This window comes from Centruroides sculpturatus, unplaced genomic scaffold (assembly GCF_000671375.1).
Source record: "Centruroides sculpturatus isolate CEXI.00-Female unplaced genomic scaffold, Cexi_2.0 scaffold531, whole genome shotgun sequence".
Classification (NCBI taxonomy): Eukaryota; Metazoa; Arthropoda; class Arachnida; order Scorpiones; family Buthidae; genus Centruroides; species Centruroides sculpturatus.
In genome coordinates, this window is record NW_019384680.1 from 310981 (window position 1) to 326696 (window position 15716).

The 15716-nt window shown below is 32.0% G+C and overlaps 1 pseudogene; it reads right to left on the reverse strand.

Annotated features, from left to right (window-relative positions):
- Positions 1-9463: 9463 nt before the first annotated feature.
- LOC111626959 lies at positions 9464-10684 on the reverse strand (annotated as a pseudogene).
- Positions 10685-15716: the final 5032 nt, after the last annotated feature.

The following is a 15716-nucleotide window of genomic DNA, read 5'->3' on the forward strand; positions in this document are numbered from 1 at the left end:
CTTCTTATGGACCATCAGGGAGCTGCGGCCCCCTGTTAAGAAACACTGATTTAAATACACATAAACGTTTTTGTGTGTACTGTAATTAAAAAAAATAATTGTATTATCATCACTGTTTAATATATAGAAATGTTCGGTGTACTGTTTTAAAATAAACAGTATAGTTAAATTTTAAATAACATATAAAACACAAGTTATTTTAATTGCAACCTGTTTGTTTACACGTAATTCTTTACTCGTATTTGTCTTTTCTTATACAGACTATTTTATTTCCATTTTTGAATTAATGGAAGCTATTTTTATAATAGTGAATCAACTAAGAGTTTCATAAAATCACTTCTTGTAAATGCGTACGCCTAAGTAAGATAATTATAGTAATTAATGTTTTTAATAAATAGAAGCTATATTTATATATAACTTCTATTTATTAAAAACATTAAATACTATAATTATCTTACTTAGGCGTACGCATTTGCAAGAAGTGATTTTTTTTATACTAATTTATTGATTTATTTATTGTTTGATATGATTTATTGATACTAATAAGAGTATTTTTCCTGCGCCCATTTTTACACCATATTTCGCAAGGTTCAAGGATCACACGTTTCATCATAGTGCAATGACATCACTGATAATCAACTTTACACCTTCACTCCGCTAGTAAAATACTCCGTATTTTAGTTATGAAAAAATAGAAATTCTGACCGTAGAAAAATATCTTCTTAGGAAGGTAAACAACACGTATTTAACTACCAAATAAATGTTAATACTGTACTAACAAGGGAACTGTTGGAGTGTCTTTTAATAAATATCAATAAAATTTAGTTAATAATTACGTTAAAAGTATACAAACTCTATTAAATTTATTCACTAAAACTATTAATCGGGGTTAATGGCAATCAAATGTACTATTTTATTAGTTTAACACAAATATACAAATTTTTAGTATTGAAAGGGTGGCGGAGGAAGATGACGATATTACATTTACAGAGTAGAATAAGGAATAAACTCAAATAAATGTTATATGAAAGTTTACATATATATACTACTTTAACAATAAAATATAATATAAAAGTAATGATAGAATAAATACAAAGAAAATAATCGAAACGTAATAAGTAAATACATTTTATTATATGTAGTTAACTGAAAAGTAATTACATTCACAAATTATTAAATGGGCAAATATTTACGTGATATTTTTCAATAAAACGAAATAAACAAAGAACTTGTCGACATCTTGCACATTTAACAAATCGAAGATTTTGGCAATTATTCTCAACACAATTTAAACTGCCAGTGTTTAAAAAAGAAAAACTCCTTTTACATTAAAAATTCATATTTTTCATGTTCGAGTCCAGAAGCAAACCATACATATTTAATCAAATTATTAAATATTGGTGCAGGTAATTGATGATGATGATGAATGTAATTTTATTATGCCATTTCTAGTTGTCTAAAACAATTTCATCGAAGAATCATTACAAAATAATTGTATAGAATTTAAAATTTCTTTACCTAAAAGTTTTACTTGTCTATGAAATCCAACATTTAAAAATATTAATATTTTTAAATGTTTAAAAATATTTTAAACATTTAAAAATATTTGAGACTCTGATCATTACACCCATTAGACATTATCAGTGAAACCATTGTACATGTATATGAAATCAACATCTTAGTGGCTGATGCCTTCCCGTTAGAAGCCCTAATTCTATCAAGTTCTTAGAGTTATTAGAAATTTTTAAATCTAATAGAAAACACTTTTTTTTATCAATCAGAAACGTTATCGATGACATAAGCTTGGTCCTCCGATAATTGTTTATTTTTGTACTATTTATGTTTGCTTGTACTTGTGTTATGTTTTGATTATACTATGGTATGTATTTATTTATTTATTACTTAACTTATATTTGAATTGTACAAATATTCTATTGATTTAGAATGTTCTTCTCGTTCTTTTTAATTTAAATTATTTCCATTGCGTTTAATATGTTTTTAGAATATATTTTTTTTTATTCCATTTAAGTTCGATATTCCAACCGAAGAAGGCCTATAGTCAGTGGCGTAGTGTGGGTGTCAGCCGCCCGGGGCGGAGGAAAATTTCGCCCCTTCTTATTTAGGTATCTTAATTTAAAAGACTAAAATTCAGTTTCGTCACAGAATAAGCAATGAAAAATTCCGTGCTAGTGTTGCTACCTTTTTTAAAATCGCTGACCCGGACGGCAGGTGAGGTTTGTTCGAACAGAAGTTCCTGACGCATGCGTATGTCATTTTGCAATGCGAAGAATAATTTGCAGTGCATGCTGGTCAGTGGGGTAGCGTGGGTGTCAGCCGCCCGGGGCGGAGGAAATTTTCGCCCCCCTTATTTAGGTATTTCAATTTAAAAGATTAAAATTCAGCTTCGTCACAGAATAAGCAATGAAAAATTCCTTGCTAGTGTTGCTACCTTTTTAAAATCGCTGACCCGGACGGCAGGTGAGGGTAACACTGTTCCGTGCTTATTTCGACCGGTCCGAGTCGTAGGTGGACGAAGATATGAAATAAAATGGTTCAAATTCTTACAAGATATTATTATTATTTATTGTGAAATTTTGCAGCCCCCTAAAAAGTGCCGCCCGGGCCGGGCCGCCCCTGCCGTCTCCACTACGCTACGCTACTGCCTATAGTATAGGCTGAAACCGTTTTTGGTTAAATATATTGCTGAAACTATACAAGTTGTACTGTACTTATTTCATTCGGTTACTTTGTCGTGCCATGATTATTTTAAATGCAAATGGTCAATAAAACAAACAAAAATTTGGCTTAAAATAACCCTGTATTATCTCAGAAATTTCGTATTGAAAAATTATGTGACCATTTTATAACTGCTACCTTGATATTATGCACAGTTAACTTGTGACATTTTTATTTATCATCGTGAATCTTTCATATAATTGTGTGCGTAAGATGAGCCGAGGAAAATTTTTAAGTGAATCTGAAAAAGGTCAGATATGACGTAGAAACATTGTGACAAATCAGTGAGATCAATTGCTAAAATGTTACGTTGATCTCATGGTATAATCCTTCTTCCATTGGGTGAAGAGTTATGACTGGAAAAAAGAAATCACGCAGATTGATATGAAGTTTGTTTCGGACGCCGAAGTTATTCGGTACGTTCCTGTATGAAGTGGGAAATAAATGCCGCGATCCAATTAAAATAATAATAACCATAGTATAACTAGTCTATATCAATTAACCTATGGTAAACATTGTTTCGTTATACGTACGTAATACTGTAATTGATACAATTAAGAATATCCACAGCAAGGAATCAGGAGGAGCAATTGTCCTTTCCCTGGTCCCTCACTGCCAGCGCCATTGCTTTACTTTTTTTTCGAATAACAATTTTATAGATATTGCGAAAGTATACATTAATTTTAACCTATTAAAGGAAAATAATGGCTTCCTTAGATCGAAATCATATACAGTCGACCCCCGTATAACGTGCATTCCTATAACGACAATTCCTATAACGTAGCGAAAAAATTGTAGCAACATACGTATAAAGCAGCTCCTAAAACGACGTCGCCGACTCGTTTCGCGACAAGATTGATAGAATCTGGACCAATAGTGGATGAGCAGCCGAACTACTTTCCTCCGCCCTGCGCTACGCTACGGAGCGGCTAAATTGAGTTTGCTATCGTCTGTACAGTATTATATANAGTCACCTGACTTTTCTCCCATACTCAATGGAGGATAAAAAGGGCTCAAACTCAAGCCTCGGGGCAGACATACCAGGAAGGCCATAGCTTTATGGAGCCAAAAACAAGGCTGGTTTGTCATGTTCCTGGATCCATAAAAGATCACCAACAAATACACCTCAACGGATGTAGAAGACATCCTCACTCTCTTTCAGAGGTATTATGTTAGAATGTTTGTAATAAGGACATAGCCTGTAAGGACATAGATATAAGGTTTTATTTTAGTCCATGAACCTAGCATCAAATGTTATGTTGCATATAGCTGTCTTTAATCATGTATGCTTCAAATTAGTTTATTAATTGTTATTTTTGTTGTTTAACCTGCTCTCGTGTGGACTTATTAGGCGCCAACACTATCAACAGACATATCACCCCTCTGTCACATGGATCAACCATCCAGTGACAAAGTGAGCAGTCTTCACCAGACCATCGCCGATCCAAAGGGGGTTTAAACCAGTATCCACCAATCCTCTAACTTCTCAATATATATATGTATCATATGAATCTTTATTTTTTAAAATTCATTCTGCCCTGTGAGCCTAAAAAGGGTCTTTTTAGCAAGACCATTATGGGTTCAGCCAGATTTACAATGGAGTGGCCAAATAGTGATAAATACTCCAAAAAATTCCTGGGTGTTTTACCTGTCTGGATTCAATCTCAGGACACCCAGAAAAGTAGGCTGCCATCTTAACTACTTGGCCAATGAGCCAATCATAGAAATCGAAAAATTTGTATTTTGTATTCATAGCTATTAAAATCATTTTTCATAAAAGGTTTAACAACTAATTTAGTAATTTGAAAGATCAAACTATTTGAATTTATTTACTAATTTTAATTCATGAAAAATGAATTATAAAATAATTCAGAATAATAATAAAATTATGAAAGTAAGTAATAACAGTCAAAGTAATGAGATGTAAATTATTAAAACATTTAATTCTTTGAAGCCAACTATCACTGCTTAGAAGAAATTTAAGATTATTAAGATAAATTGGTAGTAACTGATTTAATTAACAACCGAAATATACAAACGACGAGAATGAATTACTTTATATCTATAAAAATCTTTTATACTTTAGATACGAAGGAAAATAACTCCTTATTTGCAAGGAAGGCCAGATTAATATTTTGTCGTGTTAAAGTATATTAACGGTTTTAAACGTTGTGTTATAGTTTTAATTTTTAAAAAATAGGGAAATAAATACATAATAATAAGTGTTTGAAGAATCTTATGATATAATCTATAGTTGTTAAAAAGTTACTTATACTAGCTGAGCAGTCTATACAAAATTTAATTTAAAATAATATCATTCTGTCTTAAAAATTACTTCATAACGACATTAAGAAGATTGACAAATTATAAATAAAATACAGTAGAGCGTCGATTATCCGAAAGAATTCCAGTCGGCAAATTTAAATTTTCGCCAGTGCTGTGACGCTGCAATCTTTGGCTATGTCTTGGGCTACTCAAATATTTTACGTTTTAGATACTAAATTAACTTCTGAAGTATAATTTTTTATTGTTTTTATATTTTTCAATATATTTATTTTGTTTGTACAAAATAAAAAAATAATTTTTAACTATACAATAGTCTTCGTTAGGCTTAACATCGTCGAAAATTCAACGCGAAGCGACACGCAACAGAGAAACATGTCAAGATGGGATAAATTAATATATTTTTTCGTACATAATCGGTTATCTGAAATATCGATCTTCCGAACGACCCCAGTCCCAATTGATTCGGATAATCGACGCTCTACTGTAAATTTAAAGTGTTCAATTCTGTTTAAAACAATATTTTTGTTTATAATTTAATCTTATTTTTAAAAATAATCTCACCTATTTTTCCTCCACAAAACAAAAACATAAATAAAAAATAATTTTGAACCATTATAATTAACACGAAAAGGAGCTGATCGAAGGATATATTACTGTGATTCCATTGAATCATAGCATTCCGGAACTAATGGAGATTGAGGATTCAGCAAGGTTTCGACGTTTAATAACTATTTCAGTGAAAGTATTATTTTGTTTATATGTATTATTATTAGTGATGTAACGAATATTCGGTTACTATTCGGTATTCGACCAAATAGGCCGAATACCGAATACCTAAAAACAGGAGTAAGAAATAACAAAAACACAGTAAATTAATCATTTTGGTATTTAGATTTAATGTTATCGAGTTAGTGTTTGTTTATATTTATTTATAACTTATAACATGCACAAATTAAAAAAGAACGTAATATTAGTCACTTATATTCACAATTTATAATTACAAAGATCAGCACACGTACAGACCTATTCGTTCGAGAATCGTCGCACGTCTGAGGGTATGACCCTGCCTATCCTTCTTTTTAAGCGCTCGTCTTTGCTCTTCCCTTTCTCTTACCTCTATCGCTCTAATTCATGTATGCCTGTGCATACATCATAATACGCGCTCACAATACTTTCGATTCGTCACTTTTCCGTCGTAGAGTTTCCATTTTACAATTACGTGACTCAGCCTGATGATAACGGAGAAAAGAGACAGATAGGCATGGGCGTAGCGAGGGGGGATCCTGGGTGGGCACGGCCCCTCCCAGGTAACCTGGTGCCCCCCCAGGAAATCACAGCCGTAAAAGTGTTGAGTCGATTTGTAAACACCTAAAGCTAAAATAAAAGTTTTGAATACTAAAAAAAAGGTGAACGGCTTGCTCGGTGCCCAATAATGAACAATAATTTGAAATAATTCAATTTTGTGTCAGGTTGGCCTCCACTAGGCCCCCCCATAACAAAACTCTGGCTACGCCCATGCAGATAGGACGTCGATATAAGTCACAGTTATGATTTCACAGATTCGAGACAGCTTGATAGCCCGAACGGCCCCAGGCTTTCGTCCGTGCACGCTAAGTGACTTTCATTACAAGCATTTAGCTTTCCGAAGTCTATGACAACAATTGTTTGGCATTGACGGCCGCGAATTTCGCGCCAATAAGCTGCTTCGACTTGTTCGATTATGCTATCAACTCAATTTCATATTTATTTTCACATTTTCACTTCACGGTCCTTCTCTGTTCTTTTTCCGTTATTTACAAGTGTAGGTCATTTGATATCATCATTTATCGCATACTTCCGTGACACTCTTGTCTGTCGGCTACAACTGCCAAGAATTAACGCGATTGGCGAAGCGTAGTGACAGCGGGCCAATAGAGAGCAGGATCCTTGCCATAATGCGGTTTGCGCGCCAATTTTCGTACGTGCGTTAATCAAGCCGAATAGTTTGACCGAATATTTGGCTATTCGGCCACGCTCCTGGCCGAATATTCGGTATTCGGCCTGAGGTCGAGTATACTATTCGTTACAACACTAATTATTATTTTAAAAATTTTTAGTATTATTGTTTTTTCTTCTCCATAAACTTTATTGACAAAAAACCGTTACTTTTATTATTTGTATTTTCCAATACCGTCATCTACGTTCAACAGCATTAAAATTCTCTTCAAACATAGACCACTTTTGTATAATAATAAATTAACATACAGTTTTTATAAGTATAGAACGGGTTTTACAGCCATAAAAAAGTCGAAGAATTTTTTTATTCTCAGCAACTACAACATTTGGTAATATATAATACAAAATTTAATTTTTGAAAGATGTTTCTAAAAACAAGAAAATTTAATATTTTAAAATTATATGTAAATGCGCCATCTTGCCCCACCCGTGAGGTAAGATGGGGATATTATTTTTATATACAGTACAAGGACAAATTAAAATGGTTAAACTGTCGTTTTATTCAATATTGGCTCAAGAACAATGAACAATGTGTCCATTTATCACAGCGGCTACATTTAATATTATTTTCCGAATAAATAAATATAAAAGTTTGAACTTACTCGTATTTACTTTACCAGACGATACTCTCACTTCACGCATGCTCAGTTTCGCTATTTTGTAAGCAGACGATATTTTTTTTTTCGTGGAAAAAAAAATTCTTATTTTGATTGTTATCTCACATTTTATTTCTTGTTAAGACAGTATTTAAATTTAAAAAATGTTTTCATAAATAAAATAAAACGTAAAAACATAAATAATAAAGTAATCTATATATATAAAATTACTTGTCCTGACTGACTGACTGAGTCACTGATTCATCATCGCTCAGAGCAAACCTAAACAGGTGAAATTTGGTACACAGTTAGGGTACGTCATGGAAACGCACACTAAGAAGGGATTTTCCGAAATTTCCTATCGGGGGGAGAGAGAGAGCATTAACGGAAGAACAGTTTCTACTGTAATATTTTAGATGCGATTTTTTGTTTTTAACTTTTTGTTTTTTTTTTTTTTATTGGGTTTGTTGATTTTTGCTGTAAGATGCTTGTAAAAGGCCAACGTGGCCACAGTGTCTTTTGAGAAATAAATAAATATAAAATAAAATAAAATAAATAACTGCGTTTTAGTAGGGTATGCCATAGGAATGCACATTAAGAAGGAATTTTTCGAAATTCCCCCGCGGGGGGAGAGAGAGAGAGAGAGAGAGCATTTCATTTTAGACATTGTTATAAATATTTTTATATATTTCGATTTTTTAACCAAATGTTCGAACCGTTTTAAATTCGAATTTCTTTCTGCTTATTGGTTCGCTTGTAAAAGGCCAACGTGGCCACAGTGTCTTTTGAGAAATAAATAAATATAAAATAAAATAAAATAAATAACTGCGTTTTAGTAGGGTATGCCATAGGAATGCACATTAAGAAGGAATTTTTCGAAATTCCCCCGCGGGGGGAGAGAGAGAGAGAGAGAGAGCATTTCATTTTAGACATTGTTATAAATATTTTTATATATTTCGATTTTTTAACCAAATGTTCGAACCGTTTTAAATTCGAATTTCTTTCTGCTTATTGGTTCGATTATAGAACGTTTGTACACGTTACAGAAATTTCATCAAATTGAAAACAGTTCGTTTGATTCTCGGCAATTCTCATTATTCTCAGTGGTAGGTGTTATATAACAATTACTATGGTTGTTGAAATACTAAATATATATAGTATTTGCTTTCAAAACCTCCGCGGGCGAAGTCGCGGGTAACAGCTATATACTGTATAAATTTATTACAGTTAGATATGATTTAAAACTGGAATATTTTTTTCTCTATAAAAAGATCATTTTTAAACTTATTATTTTATATATTCGAAAAAAATGATATAGAATTATCAATGACAACGAATTTAAAACTAGTTCACTGCAATATATTGCAGTGCCTTTAGCCAGCAGCAGAATTCGTGGCCAACCTTGGACAAGATGGAGTACCCCATCTTGCTCCAACGTGCACTTTTCATACTGACTGCAAACACGTGTCAACTTAATTTCAAAACTAAGCAATTTCAGTCTTAAAGGTTACTTCGAATACCATAATATCTTCATCTAAAAGGTAATGTAAAAGTTCACAATTATGCTTACTTTGTAGAAACTTTGTAGCGGGCGTAAAATTAGATGAAGTATTGCCAAAACGTAGAAAACTGTTACTTCCAAACAAAGAGAGCGATTCGGACGTTCTCTCGTCCCGTGATCCCTTTTGAGGTTGACATTTAGTTTCCCAAATAACAGCTAGATGAAAGCGCGTTAACCACGAATAAACAGATGTCTCCGTCTTACCCCATGGCCCCATCTTGCACCACCTTCCCCTACATGGAATACATGTACAGTACAAATGAATAAGATGTCATATTCTCTTTATATGTTATTTGAGCTTTAATAAAAAGAATAAAGTTACATAGATTTTACAATTCAAAAATAAATTTGAAAGACTTTAATATGTAAAATGTGAATTTCTTTTGAATTACTGTATACAGTTACATTTTCTTTGCTTTTATTTCATTTCCATTACACTTATTCACATAAGTAAAATAAAATAATTTACTAAACAAATACAAATAACTCAAGTAAAGTATTACAGCAAATGTTATTACACTTCTAGAATTATCACATTCCATTCCTTCCAATTTCTTCCAAATAACCCATACGTTTACAAATGCGCCAATTATCATCTGTAATATCTGAACGGAGGTAATCGACATGGAAACAATTCTGGGAAGCTTTATATTTATAGTAGTTAACAAATAATACGTATACATAATCGAATGCACAAAATAATTCATAATGATAAACCAATGAATAAGAGATTCGGGGTATCTAGCTATGTACCAAGTAAATATAAATGTCATGGCGTGATGATACCAATGTAGAAAAATCAACTTTTTCTTTCTTAAAACTATATAAAGCGTATCACCTAATTCTATAATCTTAGAATATACATACATCCATCCCCAAAATACAGTAGGCTGACTATAATCTAAGAGACTTTTGAAAACACATACAGAAACAGTAAACCCGAAATTATTGATCACTCGTAGTAATACGGGTAGCATTCTTATAGTACCACAAATATTAAATACGGCAAAACAGAGATTCCAAGTGATCAATATCTTCTTTACCTGTATGGGTTGGCGACTTTTCATAAACGTTTGAATTGCAAAAATCAAAATTACATACGTTATAGAACAATATATGGAATAATGCCAGTTATTTTCCATCCAATTAAATCTGCTTTTATAATCAAATATATATTCGAAGTGAAATGCTGCCGTTGCAGACGAAGTGAAATTAAGAGAAGTTAAATTTTTTCGGGAAAACCTAATGTTAAAATTTACATTACAAGAAATAAAATTGCAATGAAAATAGAGTAAGGTTTATACTTACATCTCGTTAATCTGTCGTGTAATATAGCTGAAATTTATCTAACAATCTTTATGATATTATCACAACTTATTTATTAATAATTTTGATTATTATCTGACAGATATATGATGTGAAATGCTTAAATTTCATTGGTTAAGTACAGTATTTCTATTATAGTCGAACTTCTCTAATTCGAAACTGGAGTAGCTTAGTTTACACTGAGTTAATAGCTTTCGAACGAATGAGAAACTGACTAAAAAGGAAAAAACGATTTCAAATTTTGAGCAACCAATCATTTACAAGCAGGAGAGAAACGTCATCGGTAACAACAAAACACTTCTGACATGGAACACTTCCAACTTTGGTTTAACCATTGTTCAAAAAATAAAAACAATAAATAAATAAATTTGAAAGATATGTTAAAAAAAATTTTTTTTGAAGGATATGTTAAAAAGAAAACGATGTTGGGTGAGAGAAACGTTTAGAAAGTGTGAACTGAAAGAATATCGCTAATTTTGATGTCTACTCTGTTGTGTGGTGATTTTGTAACTATCTTAAACTTTTTTAAGATGGAAACACCTGACTGGAAAACTACTGGAAACACACAACAACAAACGGCACGGTGATAAGTGGCAAAATGTTTTCGCTTACGAAAAATTTCAACAGTTCCGAACTTTTTAGCAATTTGAGAAATGGTAAAATTTACATGAAAAGACGTCATGCATGACGTGTTATTCTCTCTGTTTCTTTCGCTTTCACCAGTGATCCGCTCTCAGCGTGAGTTAAGCTTAACAAGAAAATGTAACAACCAAAGTAATTACATTTTATCTGTATTGCTTAATAATTATCAATAAAATTGTTTAATTCGAATTTTGGATAAATCGAATTATTTTGCACTCTCCTTGAATTTCGAATTAACTAATTGAAATTGTGTTATTTATTAACTTTCCTGTGGTCTATAGCAATTTGATTGATTTGCTTCCAACAGTACTGTAGTTATATTTTATTTTCTTTTTCCTTGTTTCATGTTTTCCCTAAATCGATTATTTTTATTTATTTCATTACATCTAGAGAAGATTTAGAGAACATTCATTTATTTAATTACATTCATTACATGTCATTAAAACATGCCATTAAAACGAATAACACCCCTGAAAACAAAACAAATAAAAACAGGTAGCAAATCTTAAAAGAGATACAGCGCATTTTTACATTTAGGGTAAATTTAAACTCAAGGAGATCAAGATGTAAAAATTATTAAGATTTTTCGATATGCGGTAAAAGGAAGAAACATTATTTATTAAATTGTTACAAGGTCTTTCCTAAGGCCTTGTAACAACTTAATAAAATAAGCAAGGAAAAGGGAATAAAATATAACTACTATTATATAGTTATATTGTATATATAGCTATAACATGAAACAAGGAAAAAGGGAATAAAATATAACTACTATTATATAGTTATATTTTATTCTCTTTTTTTTCTTATTTCATGTTCTCCCTAAATCGTTTATATAAAAGAAGTAAAAAGGAGTAAAAATAAGTAAATGAGCGAAGTTTTCTCGATGGAATTTATTTTGAATGAAAGCAAATCTTGATAAACAAAATCATTAAAATATTTGTAATATATTAACCGATCAAAATATTTAATTCTCTCGAAGAAAGATGAGAAGCCCAGGAGAATTCTAGCAGTATTAGTGTCAACAGTGAAAGGCAAATTACATATTTTGTTAAACGTAAGATATATTTTATTAATAGCAGAAGTAACCTTGTGTAATGTAAATCGATGTAAAAACAGGCAATGGAGGATTACGAATCAAAGCATAACACATAATTATTGTTTTTTCTATATTTTCAGGTTTGCAAATTTAAACTTGTTGGAATCAACGATTGAAGTCATTGATAACCAGTTACGCGAGTATAACCAGTGTTTACTAATCTCCGAAAAAACCAACATCAAATCTAAATAAACATCTCTATTAATAAATTAATATTAGACTGTAAGATAGATGGATCACAACAGATTAATTTTATGTTGTCGGCATAAAATATGAGATTTAAGACGGCAGAAAAATTCATTTAAATATATTGAAAAGAAAAGGCCACTAAGAACAGTTCCTTGTTGGATACCACATAAAGAAAGAAAATCAACGAAAGTATAATGTTGATGATATCCATTGATTGGGAACATAACTAGATTGAACGTAATGAGAAAAAAGTTTGGAAGTATAATAGCAGAAACTGATTGAACAGATTTATAAAATGTAGCTGAAATATGATCTAGACTGAAAGTAGATGTATTAAGTAAATTAATATCATACAAAACTGAAAATGGAGAAAGAGAATATATTTACGAAGAAAAGGTAAATGGTTTGTAATCGGCTTCTGGAATGATATACAGTACACAACTTTTGTTTAAGATTAATATAAATATTATAAACTTGATAATCATAAAACATAAAAGTTTTATTAGGAGTATTCCTAGAGAACTTGGGTTTGAAAGCCCAAAAAGTCTTGGGATCAGAGGCAAAAGAATCGATTATTATATTAAAATAATTAAAAACAGACAATGAACATTCCTCGTGATATCATTTTTCTATAACTCAATGTAGGTATAAGTCTCTTAGATTGCCAAATTTTTTCCACTTTTACCATTGTTTTCTAAGAATATTACGTAGTTTTTTAAGATGAGCAGAAAACCATTTGTATGAAGAAACATCGATTTTTCGTAACTTTAATTACCTTTCAATGGTTGAACTTAAAATATTATAGGTGAGATTGGTAATAACAGAAACTGGCAAACTACAAGATTCTAAGAATGGCCAATCAATAGAGCATAAATATTCAGAAGCGACTTTTTGATTAAATTGTGACCAAATAGGAACTTTAATGAAACGTTTAGTTTTACGAGTTTCAGAAAAAATTGAAACGTCTGAACTAATAGTTTCAAAATTATTTTAATGCTAACAATTAACATTATTACAAATCCAAAAATTTTATTCTTTCATCCTAATGCTATTGAACAGAATAGAATCAGTAATCTTTTCAATTAGTAGTTTAAATCCATCAACAAATTATCATCATTAATAAAATATTAGTGAACTTTTTATAGTCTCATTTAACAGATCTGCAATGATTTATTTGAATGTTAGCTAAAAAAAAAAAAAAAAAAAAGCTATTCATAATAAAAATGTTTTCTTTATGAAAAAGATTTATTGAAAATTATACATTTGCAACATTTTTATACACACAATCTGTTATTGAATGTTTCCTTTTTGGTAGGTACATTTCTGAATTGAGTAGTCATGATCCCATGTGCCAGAGCCGCATGAGTAGAATTTATAAATTCCATGATTTTTTAGACAGTACGACACAGTTAACTTTAGTTGGTTCTCAATTCCTCTGTGGCTTTCCATTCGTAGAAATCTGTCAAATACATAATATTTTTATTTACTACTGAATATTCATGAAAACAATTATTTTAAGGGTTAATGTTACCTATGGTTCCAAAATGGCCGCGCTTCCGACTGTTCATGGTCCAGACGGACTCCTCCCGGAGAGGAGCCGCTTTTCCTTTTGAGGAGAAGTGCTTATCGCAATAACAAGTATTTTCTGATATATCATCCAATGCAATATTCTCCATAACGATTTCTTGGCAACGTAGCAGGAATACTTCAAAACTAATTATCAATGATAAAGTATGGTTTTAAGCGAAAATATCGACAAAAGAAAATTCCAAGCACACCGTACAGTACGAGGTATACACTAGCGTCATCTCGTGGTAAAAACCAGAACTACTGCTACGTTCTGTAATTAGCAACTAGTTGATACGTTTCGTTTTTGATTGGTTGATATGGAGTGTTCAGCACGTATAGGCTATTTACTCCGAGAGAGCAAGGTTTTTAACGCAAAGCGTCCGATGAGCCTGCCTTATAGATGGAATGACCATACTCGCGGGGGAAATAATACCTTCCGGGAGGACTTTTATGGGAAACTGGCCCCTATTCAGCCGTCAAATGACGTGGAGAAAACTCGGAAAATTCCACGCAACCAGCCCATTCGAGCGCGGCGCAAACCCACGACCGAACTCCCACAGCCGATTGCAGAGACAACGTTTAGAGACCGATGGCGGTTTACAGATCGGGTAGATCGCTGTTCAGAAAAATTTCATTGTAGAGACGGCGTTTTTCGCCTGCCACAATGTAGACAGTGATTAGAAACAAGTTATTTGACCTATTTTCTAAACGCACTCGACAACAGGTTTACAGGGTTTTTCAATTCGAGTGGTAGCTTTGATCGTGGAAAAGTTTAGATAAAAACAGACATCGTTCCTTTTTTTTAACTCTTCCCGTCCTGTGGGCACTAAGAGGGCCTCTTTATTGCAAGCCCATTATAGGTACGGCCAGGTCCACAATGGGGCGGCCGGGTGGTGAGTGATGAGCCCGACATATCCGGACGGACCACCCCGAAAAATATCTGGGCATTATTCGACCCGTCTGGATTCGATCCCGTGTCCCCCAGAGCGGTCCCAAGGCTGCCACTTTGACCGCTCGGCCATCCGGCGGATATCGTTCCTTTGATAAATGTTGTAAACGGTATAAATCGACAAAATTATTCATTAATTAATTGCTTGGAGCAAACACAACAAAATTAAATACTTTAAATTTGTTTTAAATATTCCAATTTCGACATTCAAATGGGTGAAGACTTAAAATTTCAATTAATTTAAATCAGATGCATTTATTTACAATTCGAGTATCGTGTCGGTTATAAAACGTTAATGCATTTCGGAGTCATTGTACTGTTAAACAAACGAGACAATTTTAATAATTACAGAAATCTGTTTATAGATATAAAAAAGTGTAATATTAATAGAGGAAAAGGTGGTATTATGGAACCCCAATTACATTTTAGTGAATTGTAAACAAGGTATCATAACTACACCCACAGTTTTTGTGCGAAAAGTACCGGTAACTAGTAAACTAAATGTTCCTAATTCGATTTTTCGCTAGTGTAATTATAAGTATGGTTTTTGAAGGGTTTTGTACAAAAAGTCCGAAAGTAGGCTTAGAGAAAATCGGGTGGTAATATGGAACCTTACTGTATATTTCCAAAAAAATGCTTTAATGTAGCCAAAAAAAAATAGGAAAGGACAAAAAATGATAAATAATTACCAAATTATTTACTCCAATGTATTTTATCGCAAAAATGCTTTTATAATAGAAAAATATGACCTCCATCAACAATATATATTCC